Source organism: Panulirus ornatus, chromosome 32 (genome assembly GCF_036320965.1).
Source record: "Panulirus ornatus isolate Po-2019 chromosome 32, ASM3632096v1, whole genome shotgun sequence".
NCBI classification, from domain to species: Eukaryota; Metazoa; Arthropoda; class Malacostraca; order Decapoda; family Palinuridae; genus Panulirus; species Panulirus ornatus.
This window is the reverse complement of record NC_092255.1, coordinates 23,082,382-23,098,783: the sequence shown is the minus strand read 5'-3', so window position 1 is coordinate 23,098,783 and position 16,402 is coordinate 23,082,382. Positions and strand designations below refer to the sequence as shown.

The 16,402-nt window shown below is 37.2% G+C and overlaps 1 long non-coding RNA gene across 1 annotated transcript in view; it reads left to right on the top strand.

The window, feature by feature from the left end:
* The first annotated feature begins 3,659 nt into the window (after positions 1–3,659).
* LOC139759177 (uncharacterized) overlaps positions 3,660–16,402 on the top strand; it is a 33,846-nt gene continuing 21,103 nt past the window's right edge. The window contains exons 1-2 of the long non-coding RNA XR_011715008.1: positions 3,660–3,813; positions 4,032–4,193. This is a non-coding gene — a long non-coding RNA (uncharacterized lncRNA). The remainder of the gene's footprint in view (positions 3,814–4,031; positions 4,194–16,402) is intronic.

The window sequence follows — 16,402 nt, the reverse complement described above, 5'->3', positions numbered from 1 at the left end:
GGACGACGGGTGGAGCTGGTGATATTACACACTGCCGATCACGTTAGAGATACATTAGAAAATGAAAGCAATAACAACTGGCCATGAAGAAAGAGTAGGGGAGGGATGCCGAAAGATGTGCCTCTGCAACATTAGGGAGGATAGGAATTATACCCACGAAGGAAACGCCACCTCCAGATCGATAGGGTTTCACAACGACTTGATATGACAGAGGACTATCAAGGTAAAGTGGAGAGAGAGAGAGAGAGAGAGAGAGAGAGAGAGAGAGAGAGAGAGAGAGAGAGAGAGAGAGAGAGAGAGGCTGAGGAGGGCTTAGAGCAGCGGAGGACAGCTCAGAACCACCGCCGACAGGAAGGGAGAGGCGAACTAGGATAACACAAACAAGAGCAGGCAGTGGGCAGGTTGGCAACACTACAGTGACGATGGGCGAAGAATGAAACGAAAAGTACGCCTTGTGAATGGAAGTTTAAGGAAGGATGCTGAAATGAAGTGCGAATATTAGCTACTACAAATGGAAAAGTATTGGGAGAAGGCAGACTTGAAATGGCTTTAAGAAATTTTCGAGTACCAGGATAAACTGAGAGAATAACCAAAAGTTTAAACTGATAAAGATGGCCTTGGAAAGTTGAAGCTGCAAAAGGAGAATTTCAAACTGCAAAAGACTGCCAAACTTATACCAGGATGTCACTGGGGGAAAACATTTATAAGAAAGTAAAATGATGAAACGAAATGTAAGCTGAGAATAATCATTAAACCGAAAATAAGACAAAAAATCGTCAACAGTATATATATATATATATATATATATATATATATATATATATATATATATATATATATATATATATATATATATAACGCACAGGGCACGGCCATACCTGACCTAACTCAGACAATTAACAGAGGCGTCTCGACCCATTGGTGTTAGTCACCTGAGTCGAGGGAATGTTAAGCCCCAATGCCTTGCCCTTCTTGCTGGATATGTCTTTGTTCTACTCTCATGTCGCGCTGTGTTGGCTACGTCATGAACATGACATTTTGTGGTGTCTCCCGCGATGAATGGAAGGATAGACAAACTTCGGTTGTACCATAATGTTTGAAAACCAAGAATATAACGTCCATGACGAGGGAAGGATTGACTTCTGGGGAGAAATACGATCCGGGAACCTCGAGAGAGGAGGAGGAGGAGTCAGGGGGGCGAGGCAACAGACGGGCGAAGCGCTTGAAATCTGGAATGGCTGAGAAATTGAAACTTGAGACGAGGTAATTGAAAGTGGAATATAAGAGACCGGTGGGAGCGGGGGGAACAAAGGAGGTGTGGGTGAGGGAAGTGGTAAGAGAGGAGGAGAAGGAGGAAGGAATAGATTGGTGAGATGACGAGGAGGGTCATAGATCAAGACGGAGAAGAGGGAGGGAAAGGCTGGAGGTTAGGGTCAGAACAGGTCGACAAATGGGAAGGGAGGGAAAGGGCCTATAGAGATGGAATGGGATACCGCGAGGCGAAAGAACAGTGAGTACTGTAAACAAGAGGATTGAAAAGAGATTTGAATAAATGAACAGAACGGACATGAGCAGCTTAGTAGCAGTAAGGATTAATGTCATAATAAAGTGAATAAACGAGAAAACGTTGTTGTCGTAGGGAAAATATGTCAGTAAAGTACGATCATTTATTATCACTTCAACTGGATCTCTCTCTCTCTCTCTCTCTCTCTCTCTCTCTCTCTCTCTCTCTCTCTCTCTCTCTCTCTCTCTCTCTCTCTCTCTCTCTCTCTCTCAGCCTCTCGTCCCTTCATGCATTGTCAGTCTTTCCCCCCATTGTCCTACTTTGATTAACGGTAAGTAAATGATCAGTCCTTCCAAGTTGACCACAATAATCCTCGTAAGACGTACAACTCTTAGCATAATCCCAGGTGTGTGTGTGTGTCTGTGTGTGTGTATGTGTGTGTGTGTGTGTGTGTGTGTGTGTGCGTGCGTGCGTGCGTGTGTTCTGTACACATTTATTTGTGTGTTTACTGAAATCAGTCTGGGTATGCGTGAGAGTTTGACTTTTTTCATCATCTGTCTGACTGAAGGGATGCATACAACTGATTCCTTAACGATAACCAAAGCAGTGGGAAAAAGCACCACACAGTTAATCCACGGTTAAGCATCTCCAGATTTCAGTATCATACTCGGGAGGAGGGGGTAACCCCCCACCCCCCGGGGGTAACCCCCCCCCTCCTCCCCCCATTCTTCAGGAAGCAAGACAGTTGCCTCCCCTTTCTTTATATCCTGGTGTGGAAAAGGTCAAGGCTACTACTCTTCTTTGCTGTAACGTCATGAACGTAATACATCTGTCCTGTTGACTGGAGGTTTTCTGTGTGAGAGTATTGTTTGATAGTTACAGGAAGGTTTTTGCACTCGTGTTGCTTGTCTTTTAACTTTGTTTATGTACCATGCTTTCACTCCTCTGTTTACACACACACACACACGCACACATACATCCCTCTGTGGTGTAAGGATTAGCGTTACTGACCGTCGACATGCACGGGCTGTCTGGGATCAAACTTGAGTTGGTTCGAACTAATGTTATGGCAACTGGTCCACAATCCACCCAAATGTTCATCATTCCGTAGCGGCTTGTCGATTAAATGGGTAACTGGCATATGCTAGTGTGTGTGTGTGTGTGTGTTAGGAGCTTTGGTGCACGAGACCGGGTTATATGATAGCAACATATAATCCTTCGTTATATGTTAGGACGACGATTAACACATGACTGGTCAACACTTAGCCTAGGATAACCTGCTCAGCATAGGCCTATTCAGTGTTTGATCAATTATATAACCAGCCTTGCAAAGGCGTATACAACCTTTGACGAACACATAGCCCAGCTAAATAATGCTATCCATAGGTTGATCCTTTTCCAGTGGTGGTTGTGCATATATACCTCTTGACGGTGGTTCTGCATATATATATATATATATATATATATATATATATATATATATATATATATATATATTGTGTGTGTGTGTGTGTGAACATATTATCCAGAAAAAAACTTTTGTAGTAAATGATTCGCATTATTTTGTTCGTGTGAGTTATCACACTGCTGACAACACCCTCCCCACCTCCACCAAAAGCATATCAAATACGTCCCCCCCTCTTCCCCCTCAACCCCCAGTTCTTCTGGGACGGTAATTTTGTACGGCTTTCCAGGTTGTTTTGTGCCGGACTGTACGGGACAGCCACGAAGTGGTATCCTGTAACTAACCTTTCTATTTAATCCTTGACTCTTAAAGGAAAGAAAAATCTAAGTTTGACTCTACGAAATTACTTGATTTTGTAGATACTGGTGATATATTAGTGTTAGCTATGGCCGTAGTACACTTCATCTACAACCTATGCATGAAATATTCATATTATGAACTATGTACGAAATTGTGGTAGTTCAAGATGTCAGGATCCCGATGGACTATGTCGGTTAGAAATTTTAAGTGTGCTTAAGCTGAAAAAAAACTAGTTATAATACTTAGGGAAATGTTTCTTAAAAACAATAGTAGCGCAAATCACATTTCCGATATCATGTTCTTGTAAAATGAAAGGATTCACAGTTTAGAATTAATCCTCGGTAATCATCTTTTTTTAAGGTGATAGTATTTTTATGATAGATATTCAGCACTGCTTTAGCGATAATATATTTAGCTAAAAGCATTAATTCAACATAGAAATTAGATAGAAACGTCAGTCACGCGGAGCCTCGTGGTCTTGTGGAACGCCAGTGTCAGTAGGTCGTGACACTTCAAGGGATGAAGATGTGTCATTTAATATGTGGTAGGTGACTTCCTTTTTTGGTAATACTTAATATGTAATTGTTTATGTTCCCCATAGAAGTTGTGTAATGTTCATAGTGATAAATTCAATAGTAATCTTACTGATATTTTCAGTGCAATTACTGACCTTAAGGTAGCAATAACCCCTTGGAAGATCCTTAACTACTAAAATATCTTGACCTGTCACTCAACTCGATTGTCTTGTTTACTTATTAACAGCTAGCCAGACCTCCCGCCATGTGTTCGGTGATGCGAGATTGTCAAACGTCGGGAACTAGAACCAAGTACACGAAGAAACGTTTATGTACGTAGATAAAGAATGAACATGTGGACATCATTTAGGAGTTTCCTTTTTATTGTGTCCTCTAAGACATCATAAAGGTAGGTACAGTAGTAGAAGCTTGTAGAGGAGGTTCTTTGGAATTATAAGAAGTGTTATACAATGCTGATTATAAAAGATTTTCTTTAACTAGAGGGTTGTATTGGAATAAAATGATATCTCGCATGTAATTGATGCCAAAACTTCAAATGAATTCATAGCCAGACTCAATAAGCACTAGCTAGTCATTTGTGAATACTGAGGTAGGTCTACTGCAAACCCAGTGACCCTTAAAGTTAAGTAAGATTTTGTTTTATTCGAATTATTTGGTCTTGATTTTACTGTAAGCTTTTATGGATAACTAGATGTTTAAGTAAATAAAGACCAAATATAATGAGTTTAAATCCCGGAAAGAAAGTGCAACCAACCAAAAAGGGGGGGGGGGGGTATGGAATGTTTTTGTTATACAATTGACCATGTATCATCCAGGTTTGTGATGTAGGAATTTTATTCTAATGTATTAACAGATAGACCCGCCCAGTATGTTGGTTCGAACTGTATTTTGACATTTTTTGAAATTTTATGTACTTTAAGGTTAGTTTATTACATGTTCCTCCTTGGCGTATTATAGTCTTGAATTTCCGTAGGTGATTTATACAGTGACTGGAGTGTTTATACACTCTGAATTTGATATAAAGTGGGGGATTCTAGGTAAATCATCTCATACTTCAACAGTTTTATGTGTAAAGTGGGCAAGGTTATGAAATTTAGGGCCTAAAGCACTCACTGAATAAAACTTAGTGAATAGGATTCATTGAAATCACTTTCCTAGAACACGTACTGGACATTTTCTAATATTAGAAAAGTGACCGTCCTTCTGACGGCAGATATCATTTACCTGGCGCTTTTTCGGATTCTGTTGAGCATTGTTCTTCTTTTAAGTCGTTATAGAAACATGATGAATCTATAATTCAACAAGTAAATATCCTTGTATGGTCTAGAAATGCCTAATTTCCTTTAATGATTTATACATTCCACAGAATGCCGCCATTCGTCGTAATATTTGAATCCGATTTTTGCTGATATCTTGGGTTAGTTCAGAAGTTTGTAAAGATGGAGGCATCGAATTAAATGCTTCTGATATTTGTTCCACACAGATTCCTGTTATAGATATATAGGGATAGAATTGATACTTATCGGATCGTCCCACAGATCTCTTTAGACATGAATTTGCTTGATTACCTCTCGAAACAAATTATCATTAGCATTAAGTGAAGTACGTTTTGATAACGATGGAATCCCATCAAAATAAATAGGTTATCTTTATATTTTATGTTTATTAGTACTTTACGTTCATTAGTTAATACCTCACATGCCCCACGTAGGTTTTATGAGTGAAAAGGGGAAAAATCCCACACTTTTAAATTACTCTCTACAGTGGTGACAATTGATCTCATGAGAGTAGAACACATATTGCTAAAACAACGCGTGTCCGTCAACGATGAAGCACTTGTAGTTTTTTAGGGGATAAAACTCACATGTTTTGCAAAATATTCTTCCACAAAATGTGTGTTGGTGTGCATTTGATCCCCACCGTGTAAATGAGAGGTTAATGATATTAAATTAGAAATATGAATTATTAAATTTCTTACTATTCATGTCATTATCTGTTGACTAGTTTTGTGTAGGGGGTAAAACTCAGTTTTGCAAAATATCCTTTCACAAAATGTGTATGTTGGTGTGCATTTGGTCCATACCCTGTGAACAAGAAAATGTTATCAAATTAGAAATATGAATTTTAAATATTTTGCTGTTTTGTGATTAGGTGATAATCTCAGTATTTGTCCATTTTAGATTTCGCTGGGGTTGTTAAAGGTGTGGAGCACTTGAACAAAATTAGCAAATTCAGATTTATTAGTTTGGTGGAGATTGCATTGATTGGTAACAATAATGTTGTTTGTGTGATACTCTCGACATTCTTAATAGGTTAATGAGAGGTTTGGGGAAGTACCAGTAAAAAAGGGCTAAGGTCAAGTAATGTTTTGTTGTACAGTTACCTGTTAACTCCTGAAGTGGCATAGCACTCAACGAATTTTCGAGGACATTGGAGATGTTCGGGGCATTTGTGAGGGAAAGGAAGGAACTTAAACAAAAAAAAATAATGAAGAGAGTGAAGGAAGACTGAAAGCAAGAGAGCAAGAAGCATAGAGATCACCAACATGAACTGGCTAATGACACTAATTTACAGCCAGGAAATCAGGCTACTGACATGAGATCTGAGAGCAGTCTTCAGTTCCAAAGCACAAGGACCTGGATGCTGTTTCTCTTATAGTAATTTAACATAGTATTGTGGAGATACCAGATGATCATACCTAATAAAAGACAGAATATGTGTGGGACCTGTTATATGAAAGACAAGTAACATCCATTCCTACTATACAATAATTCCAGTTACTTTGAAAGAGTGGTGCTTTTGCCTTGTGGAAGGAAGTAAGTGGTAATAGATCCCTGTGGGTATGAAATATTACTTCGTCAGATTAATTGCCCCTCAAAATAAACTCTTGAAATATAATGCCATGTTTTGAGAGTTTGTTGTCACCCAATATCCCATTTTTACTTATTAGAATAAGGAGAGTGCTCAACAGGATATGATATAATTTGAAGTTCTAGGTGACCTACTTGCAAGGATGTTCCAGTTTGGGTTGATAGTGATGCTCCCCAACTGAACAGACTATTGGGTCATTTTGGGGCTGTTTATGATAGTGCAAGATAGTAGAAACTCAGATTTGTTTGGTAAAAGTTAGAAGGCATACAGATAATTCAGTGAGAATCTTGTTACGGTTACTAAGGTGTTGCAAATAATGGACTTGAAGCACAGTATTTATCGTCTGTTCTTGATTATATCTACAGTACTGCTTTCAGCCACTGTAATTATCAGATTGTACCAAGTGTTAACAATACTGTTAAAGAAAAGATACTTCCCTTCATTCAAAGTAAAACCTTTGTCCTCAGGTTTTTATCAATTACTGCGTGTAAAATCAGACGAATCAAGTCTTAAGTAGCTTGATACATCAAGATTATTTAAGTTGTTAAATCTGCTTTCATAGGATTTGTTTCTCAGTCAGGGAATCATCTTGGTAGCTTGACGTCGTACTCTCTCCAGCCTGTATGTCTTTTTTTCTATTTTTTTGGTATTACGACAGAAGCTGAACTCGGTATTCAAGACGTGGACAAACCAATCAATTGTAAACATTTCCTTGGACTTAAATTTGAAGTCCCTACCTATGAATCCTAGAATTTTGTTCACTTTTTTTCTGTGCACTGCTTACTTGATTGAAAGTCTCCAGAGATTATTGTCCAAGTCTTTTTCCCCATTTACCTTTTGCAGTTCAACAGAATTCATATTGTAGCTTGCCTTTTCGGTTTTATCACCAATATGTAAAACTTTGCACTTATCGATATTGATTCATTTGCCACCTATGAGCCCAGTCCATCAGTTTGTCTATTACAGTTTGAAGCTGTAGTTGTTTAAGATTGTTTGTAGATTTATTTCCCAGCTTTTCATCAACAGATTTTGATATCATGCAATGCAGGCCATTTATCAGTATTGTTGATGTATGCGAGAAAGAGAACAGTTTCCAAGACTCATCCTTGTCGCACTCCACTTGTAAAATCTAACCTCACTGCAGCTTTTCCATTAATCACAACCCTCCATTTACAGTCAATCAGTTTCCTATCCACTGAAATGCAACCCCATCTGTGCCATGTGACTTAATTTTTGCTAGTAACCTTTGGTGCAAAACCTCATCAAAAGCATCCTAAAAATCGGGATAAAGAACACCCCCTGCTTTACTTTCATCATTCATGTTGATTATATCATAAAACAAATCAAGCAGATTTGTCAGACTAGCATGCTGAGGATCATTTATTATGTGGTAATCCTCTGTTTGGTTTAAAATTCTACCTCAGATGATGGTTTCTATGAGTTTTAACTATAGACATTAAGCTAATAGGAAAATTATTTCCTGGCAGTGACTTATAACCTTTTTGGAATATCGATGTTACATTAGCAAGCTTCTTTTCATCTGGAACTCATCCCATGATAAGTGACTTATTGATAAGGGCAGTCAAGGGCTTAAGAATTTCATTTTTCACCTCTTTCATTGTTTTGGGATAAAACTTGTCAGAGCATGCAGTTTTATGTATTTTCACTTTATTGCTGAAAGTATGTTTTCTGTTCATACGTCAGTTTGTTGGGGAATGCTCCCATCCTCTATAAATGAACTTGGATTCAGGACATGGTTTGTATCTTCTATCGTAAATACAGAAAAAGTCATTTGATATTACTGACATGGCTTTGTTGTCTTAAACCTAATCACTATTTTCCATAACTGATAGACCTATTGACTGGTTAATGACTTTCTTGCTTCAAACATAACCGTAAAGCTGCTGTTGGTTTTTTCTGCTGTTTTCATGTATATGCTCTTCATATTAATGTTTACTTTGTTATATAACTATCATACTTTACACAAGTTTAGATAACTTATTCTATCATGTCAGTTAATGTATTCTCTCAGGCTTTATGAGACATTTTTTAGACAGCATGCAGTTTATTTATTCCACCTTTCCACACTTTGGCTTTCTTTTATAGATAGACCATCTATCATACATTAGTACGTATGTTCCCCATGCTACTTAGAAGGTTTTTTGAAAGCTTTTCCAAAATACTTTCAAGTCATTTTCATAGACTATATCCCAGGTTTCCTTGTCAAGAGCATTGAAATTTGCACATTTAAAACTGGGTATTTTTTTGCACCTGTCATGTTGACAAACATACATGTAGTGTTGAAATTTACCTCAGAAGTAATTTGTTTGTGATCACTTGCACCAAACTTTTCTGACCAGCATTATTAATGAGATCATCATTTGTGGTGAATGAATGTATATATATTTGTTTTCCCCATCAGCAAGGTAGGGCTATAAAAAGGCAAAGAGCTGTTGCATTTGCTCTGTAGCTGTTATGTAAAATGCACTGAAATCAGAGCATTCATAGCCAAGCTCCACAGACCTCTTCCTAGTTTCACCTGACTGTTTCATATTCCCTGGTTCATCCCACTAACAGCGTGTTGGCCTCTGTGTACCATATTAGCTCCAGTTTGTTATGTCCCATGCATGCTTCATGCCCACCTACATGCTCTGGCCCTGACAACCCAAAGCATTTTTCTTTTATTAATCATAATCATACAAATACTGTAATTTCTATTCTTTTCATCACTTTAGTTATACAGACCATCCTTGTCTAGTACTGTACAGTAGTACCACGTTTTACAGTATTATTTTTCTGTACCTAGTATCATTATTGTTAGAAATTCATCTTACCTTGAACATGGTTCATACAGACTTGCAGAAGTCTGAATAAGTGATTTTGCGTTATAAAGAGATAAGGCTTGAAAATTCTGATGATTGCTATTTGGTTTCATTTGTTATTTTAGAGCATGAATTTTTTACTTTTTTCCCCAAGATATCTTTTTTAGTAATTAATTGTACTATAAACATTTATACTGTGTTTATTGATTCAAAATTCTCTTGTATTGATTATGCTTACATATGCAAGTTAGCATATCTTCAAATGTGAATCTGTAAAGTGGTCTCACTGGGCCTGAAATGAAGTCCAATAAAAGATATGAATACTCATCCTTCAATTAGTGTACAAACACTAAAAGTATCAAGTAAAGGATGTATTACCTAACTTTCTGAGTTTACTTTGAAAAGAATTCCATTTTTAACAGTATCTTGCAGGAAAAAAAGGAAACCTTTCAATAAAAGTATATGTATGATAAAAGAAAAGTACTCAAGAATAAGGTGGGATTATCTTGAATGACCCACCGTTAGAGCAGCCAAAGGAGACAACAAAGATTGATGAACATGGAAAACTGCAGTGTAAGAAGATAATGAATATTTTGAATGTCAAACAAAATGGAAAGATGAGTGATGATTATGGTAGATTAATATGAAGGTGAAAATAGTATAAAAAACAAGAAAAATCTTTATTTGCAACTGATAGTAATCCCTGCCAGTCATTCAGATCCTCATTTTATATGTAAAATTAACTAAAAGCTTAAATTATTTAAGCTGACGATGATTCTTATTAGTTTTTGTAATCCATAAGAAAACTTATCACAAATTTAGTCAGAACAGAGTACTGAGTCAGTGTTCTCAAACTCCAAGTAAGCCTTTTACAGGTACTGTATTCCCTACTGGTCAAAAGAAAAATGTCCTTCTAGGCATTAGAGAGAGATTCCTTCACTTGATCAAAAATTATGTAAATAGAGGAGGACGAAGGACACTCATCAGAATTGCCTTTGCGAGCTTGGTTAAAGTAATCGTTTATGATCTGTGGGGACATACTTTGGGGCTTCTGCTTTTCCTAATTTTTTGAATGACTTACCAGAGGAACTGGAACCATACATCATTTTAAGGATGATACTAAACTGATAAAAGAAGTATGGATTGTTTTTGATTGTGATAGCATACAGATACAATCTAGACAGTGTCCTATTTTGGGCAGATATATGGTAAATGAAATTTAATGTGGCCTAATGTAAAGTGATGAAGATAGAGCATAGTAAAATGGCAGGTTTTGACTCATTTTGCAGGAGAGAAATTAGTACCCAGTCTGTTTCCTGAACAGATCAGAATTGGTAGGTATTTGCTTTCAAGTGTAGTATATGTTCAGGAAAGTTATATTGCATATATTAAACTAAAATCAGAATATAATTTAGTTTGATCTTGCATCTTGAGGAGACATAAAAATCTTCAAGAGAGTCCAGTGGCAGGCAACATAGATTTCACTTGAAATAAGGAGCTGAGCTATAGGAAAGGATGGCAGCAGTGGAATTAAACAGTTATTTCAACAGGGAAAGGTTTTTTTCTGTCTTTTATGCAGTGTTGATATCAAAATTAGATAAGAGGTGAATCCATAAAAAGACATTTAAAGCAAAGCAATAAATGAGTTAGAAAGATGTGATGAAATACTTTTTTGTAGTGAATTAATTGAAACAAGCCACAAGAAGAAACAGAGTACAGAAAATGATAAGAAATTTAATAGAAATGGTGTTAAGAGACTACACTGAGGTAATTGAAATAAATTATTTGGGAATCGCATGGACAAAACTACCCAAGAAGATGGAATCAGATTTAAGCTCCACAGAATCTACATTAGAAAGGAAGGTAACAGAAGATGGAGGGGTTTGGCTTTGTTATTAGGAGACAGCATTGATTCATTCAATTCATTTTAATGATCATGATTAATCAGAAATATTTTGATATTAACATTAACTGGTTATTGATCTGCATATTTGAAGTACAATACAGTAGTATAAAGCTTTTCAGAAAGGATAGGATTGTTACTGATTTTATAGAAGTATTGGTTAGTGCAAAGGGGTTACATCTCATAGGCACTAGATTACATGTGAAGATACGCTTTTAATTGCATTGTTGGATATGAGTTCTTTTTAAGAAATGAAGATTATATAATTGCAAGGCACAAATGAATTATGAGAAATAAAGATTGAGCTACAGCTTAATACTGTATAATAGGTTTTGTTATTAGATGTATGGCAAGTACAGCTTGTGATAAAACTCGAGCTAAAACTTATTGCAATCTGTTTGAGGTAAAAAATTCTCATGGCTAAAGAAATATCAATTTGTATAAAGGGGTTACATCAATCTGATAATGAAATGTAGTGCACATTGTTAGATTTATAATTACTTTTTAAAATGAGGAATAAATGAATTTAGTGAAAGACATTTTCATAAATGAATGATGGCACAGATATGTTGTGAAGTATAGTCATGCTAAAATAGTAAAATTTGTGTGTAATGTAGGATGTGATTTGAACATATGCAAACATACTGCATTGAATTAAACAAGTTTAACAGTATCTTAGGTTACAGCAACATGCTTTTTTCTTTTATTAAATGCAATGATAACTGTGGTATATTGAAGTAAGTAGTAAGAGTTTCTTTGTCTTGAAATATAACCATTATGATTTGTAAGATTAAAAAAACGAAAAGCAAACTCGACACAAATAGATTGGTCTGAACTAAAATTTGCTTACAATTAGATTATTGATGAAAGCAATAAGTACAATTGATCAATGTTAAAAGCAATAAGATAGTGTGCATAACACATGCACACTATCTCAGAATCTAACACTGCATAAATGAGAGGCTTAAGATAATAGTAAAAGTATATTGTACTAATACTGTACAAGCAATTATACAGTTAAAAGAAATTATAAGGTGTAATAACAACAGAGAATTGTACAAAACAAAACAGATTATGATATGAGAAAAGGTATTAAACTGTTAGATTGGAGAAAAGTAAAAAGTGGTACACAACAACATGATAGTTTAGGAAGGGAGTTATAAGGCAAGGGGATTGCATGATGTTTGAATATTTATATATGACAAAGACTCGCCTTTAGATTGTGTTTGATTCTTCTCAAAATCTGTATTTTGTGACAAGATAATGAAACTTAAGTTGCATGCTTTTGGTCAATTGCATAGTAGAAATTATAGTTTGTATTTCCAACAGATGCTAACATACATCCATGTAGTTTATTTCTTTTCTTTTTTGAGGAGCTTTACTTGGAGGGTTCTTTATATAGTAGTTTGAAACTAATCACCTAGAGGATAGTTTTGAACTTAGCCAGAAACAGATTTGAAAAGAATTGAAAGTAATTGAGTGGAACAAGATGAATAAAGAGATAATAATGAATATAGAGTGTTAAACGGTTCAGCAAAAAGAGGTATGAGGTCCCACAGTCATAAAATTCTCTACACCATGTTGACATAGCTGAAGATAATTTTGCCGTAAACAAGAGGTAGAATGGAGAGTCATGGCAAGTGATGTGACATAAATAAGAGATGGTGTTACTACAAGAATGATAGCACCTAACTTAACAGCAATAATCAGTGCAACACATTTAGAGTGAGAATACCAACTGATTTGATTTACTCGTGTAACAGTACCACCCATCTCGACATATTTAGAGTGATGACACCACTCAGTGTGATGTAACCAGAAACATGACAACATCTGCCCTGCTGCATCTAGAAAGATGACACCACCAAACCTGATGTGGTTGTAAAGATGACACTACCTAACTTTATGTGATTGAAGAGATGACACCACACACCTGTGGTAAAGACATTAACTGACTCTATATGTTATTAGAATCATGACACCGTGTTGTGACGTAAAGATGTTACTAATCAACCTGATGAAGATGACACCACCCAACTTGATATTATTAGAAAGTAGACGCCACGGTATTTGATGTAATTAGAAAAAACCCACCCTGATATAAATAAAAAGATGACACCACCTAATCTAATAGGATTAGAAAGGCAACACACCTGATGAATATAGGGACTGACCTGATGTAATTAGAAAGACCACCAACTGACCTGATGTAACTAGAAAGACAGCACCAACTGGCCTGATGTAATTAGAGATAATCCCACCTGGTCTGACGAAACTTTATAGATGACACCATCAGAACTGATATGTTGTAATTAGAAAGATGACACCACCTGATCTGAAGTAATAAAAAGACAACACTACCCAACCTGATTTGATTAGAAAGATGACTCCAACTGATCTGAAGTAATAAAAAGACAACACTACCCAACCTGATTTGATTAGAAAGATGACCAACTGATCAGATGTAATTAAAAAGACCATCACCTGACCAGATGTAATTAGAAAAATTACATCATTTGATGCGAAATAATGAGAAAGAGAACTCCACCCATCCTGGTGTAATTAGAAAGATGAGACCACCTTCCTTGATGTAATTAGAAAGATAACGCTAACAGACCTGAAAGTGATAAGAAAGACGTAAGCAATTGATCTGATGTAATTAGCAAGACAACATCACCTGACCTGATGCAGCTAGAAAGACCTGATATAACTTGAAAGACAACACTATCCGACCTGTTGGAATTTGAGAGGTGACACCACCCAACAAATATAACTAGAAAGACGAGACAACCATACATCATATGCAGTACAACCCCACCCATCCTTACATAATTCGAGACGACGTTATCTGGCCTCATAATTGAGAAAACCACTCTGCCTGACCTCATGTAACTTACATAAATAGGACGAAACTCTACCCGAGTTATGTACAGAACCATCACCCGACTGTACATTGAAATGAAAAAGATCCTGACAAAAAAAAAAAAAACACTCAAAGACAATCAGTCACATCTAGAAATCACCTCTTCCCCAGCTATGTATAATTGAAGGTAACCTGACGTATCGTTTGAAAAAAAAAAACTACCGTGTATAAGATAACGTAACTTTTCTAGGTGGGGAAAATCAGAAATGTAAGAGATACACCTGACCTAGTATATCTAGGAAAACACCACCACCTAACCTTGCATAACAAAGAGATATCGAACCTGACGTAATAAGGAAGACTGCAACGGTAACTGATGTAGTTAGAGACAACACTAACCATTTTGACGTAACTGGGACATCAGCCAATAGTCATATCTGTGACATCATTGTCTGGTGGGAGGTTTGGGTTGGGGTGGGGAGTGAATGAGTCACATGTCAGTCTCACTTTCTGACGCCCAGCCAAGGACACGGCTGCTCCTTGTTGCTGTTTATTAACCCAACTTCCAAATGCAGGTATCCTGACCTCGGTAATGTTGTAACTAGGGCTCTAAACTACAAGTCATTATTCCGTTCTGTGGTACAGAGGAATTACACCAACTGACCATACGTAACTAGGGAGACGTTCGTTATTGTCAGGACTCTGTAGGCTTTGAACTAGACTCTGTATATAATTAGAACACTAAAGTAATAACCATGGCCTTGTAAATCAGCATCAAAGATTCTGTACACTAGTAAGCAGAACTGTATTCACGAATAACCAGGACATTTTCTACTACCCAAACCCCCAGTTCTCTAGTAGCTAAGACAGTGCGCTAGTGAAAAGCCCAATGCCGTAGCCAGGATTCTTTACACAGTAGTTATGACACTCCACACAACTAGCCGGGACTGTACGCCAGTAGCCAGGACTCTGTAGACCATTAGCCAGTGAATGCAGATGTATGCATCCTATAGTTCTGGTGATTTAGTAATGAATTTGATTTGTACTCAAGACGTTTGGAAAACAAGGTTTAAGACTTGGAGAGTGTGAGTGAATTTTGGGCTAAATGCAACTCATCTTCATCTACTCACGTCCCTTCTGGGTGGAAACGAGTTGATTAGTGTAGTTGTTGGAAGGAATTAGGATGTTGATACAACACTTTAGTCTCCTGCTTCTGAACGAGCTAATATATTTAACCCCATGACCTTAGTGGTACAACCTTAGGGGACGTCAGTACGAATTTTGGGTATGATGGCCTGGCCTTACCGACAAGGATCGTACATTGTGCTAAAAGGTCTTACCGTCGTGTTTGAGGTTTCTTACCATCTTGCTTGAAGGTCTTAATGTTGTGTTCATGGATCTTATTGTCTTGCTCATGGTCAAGAACCTTACCGTCATGCTTAAGGGTTGCTCCGTCGTGCTCAAGGGTTTTATCTTTCTCCCTCAGCGGTTGCACCGTTGTGCTGAAAGTCCCCACCGGCGTGCTCAAGAATCGAAATGAGTTCAGAAGCCTTACCGTCGTGCTCAAGGATCGAACTGTCGTGTTCAAAAGCCCTACCGTTGTGCTGATTGATCGCACTGTCGTGTTCAAGAGTCTTCCCGTCTTGCTCAAGGATCATACCGATGCGCTCAGTGGTCTTCGTACACAGTTCCTATTAGTGTTCCTGGGTACTCTCACAGAAAACTTCGTCCGCGACGGCTTGGCTAAACTGGGCGAAATTTGTTTTGCATGAACTTTGTAGTCGTTCTTCAGTGGTAAAGTGCTAGACATTCTTGGGTGGAAACAGTGTTAGCCCTTCTTCAGTGGTAACATAGCTGGCCAATCTTCAGTGGGAACAGTGCTAGCCATTCTTCTGTGGAAACATTGCTAACCATTCTTTAGTGGAAACCTTCCTAATCACTCTTCAGTGCAAACATCGCTAGCCATTCTGTAGTGGTAACTTTGCTGGCCATTCATCAGTGGAAACATTGTTAACCATTCTTCAGAGGAAACGTTGCCAGCCATTCATTAGTTGGAACATTGTCAGCCATTTTTCAATGGAAACACTAGGGAAAGCTGTCTTTCGAATCGCTGGACGTTAAGTAATTACATAGTGTCT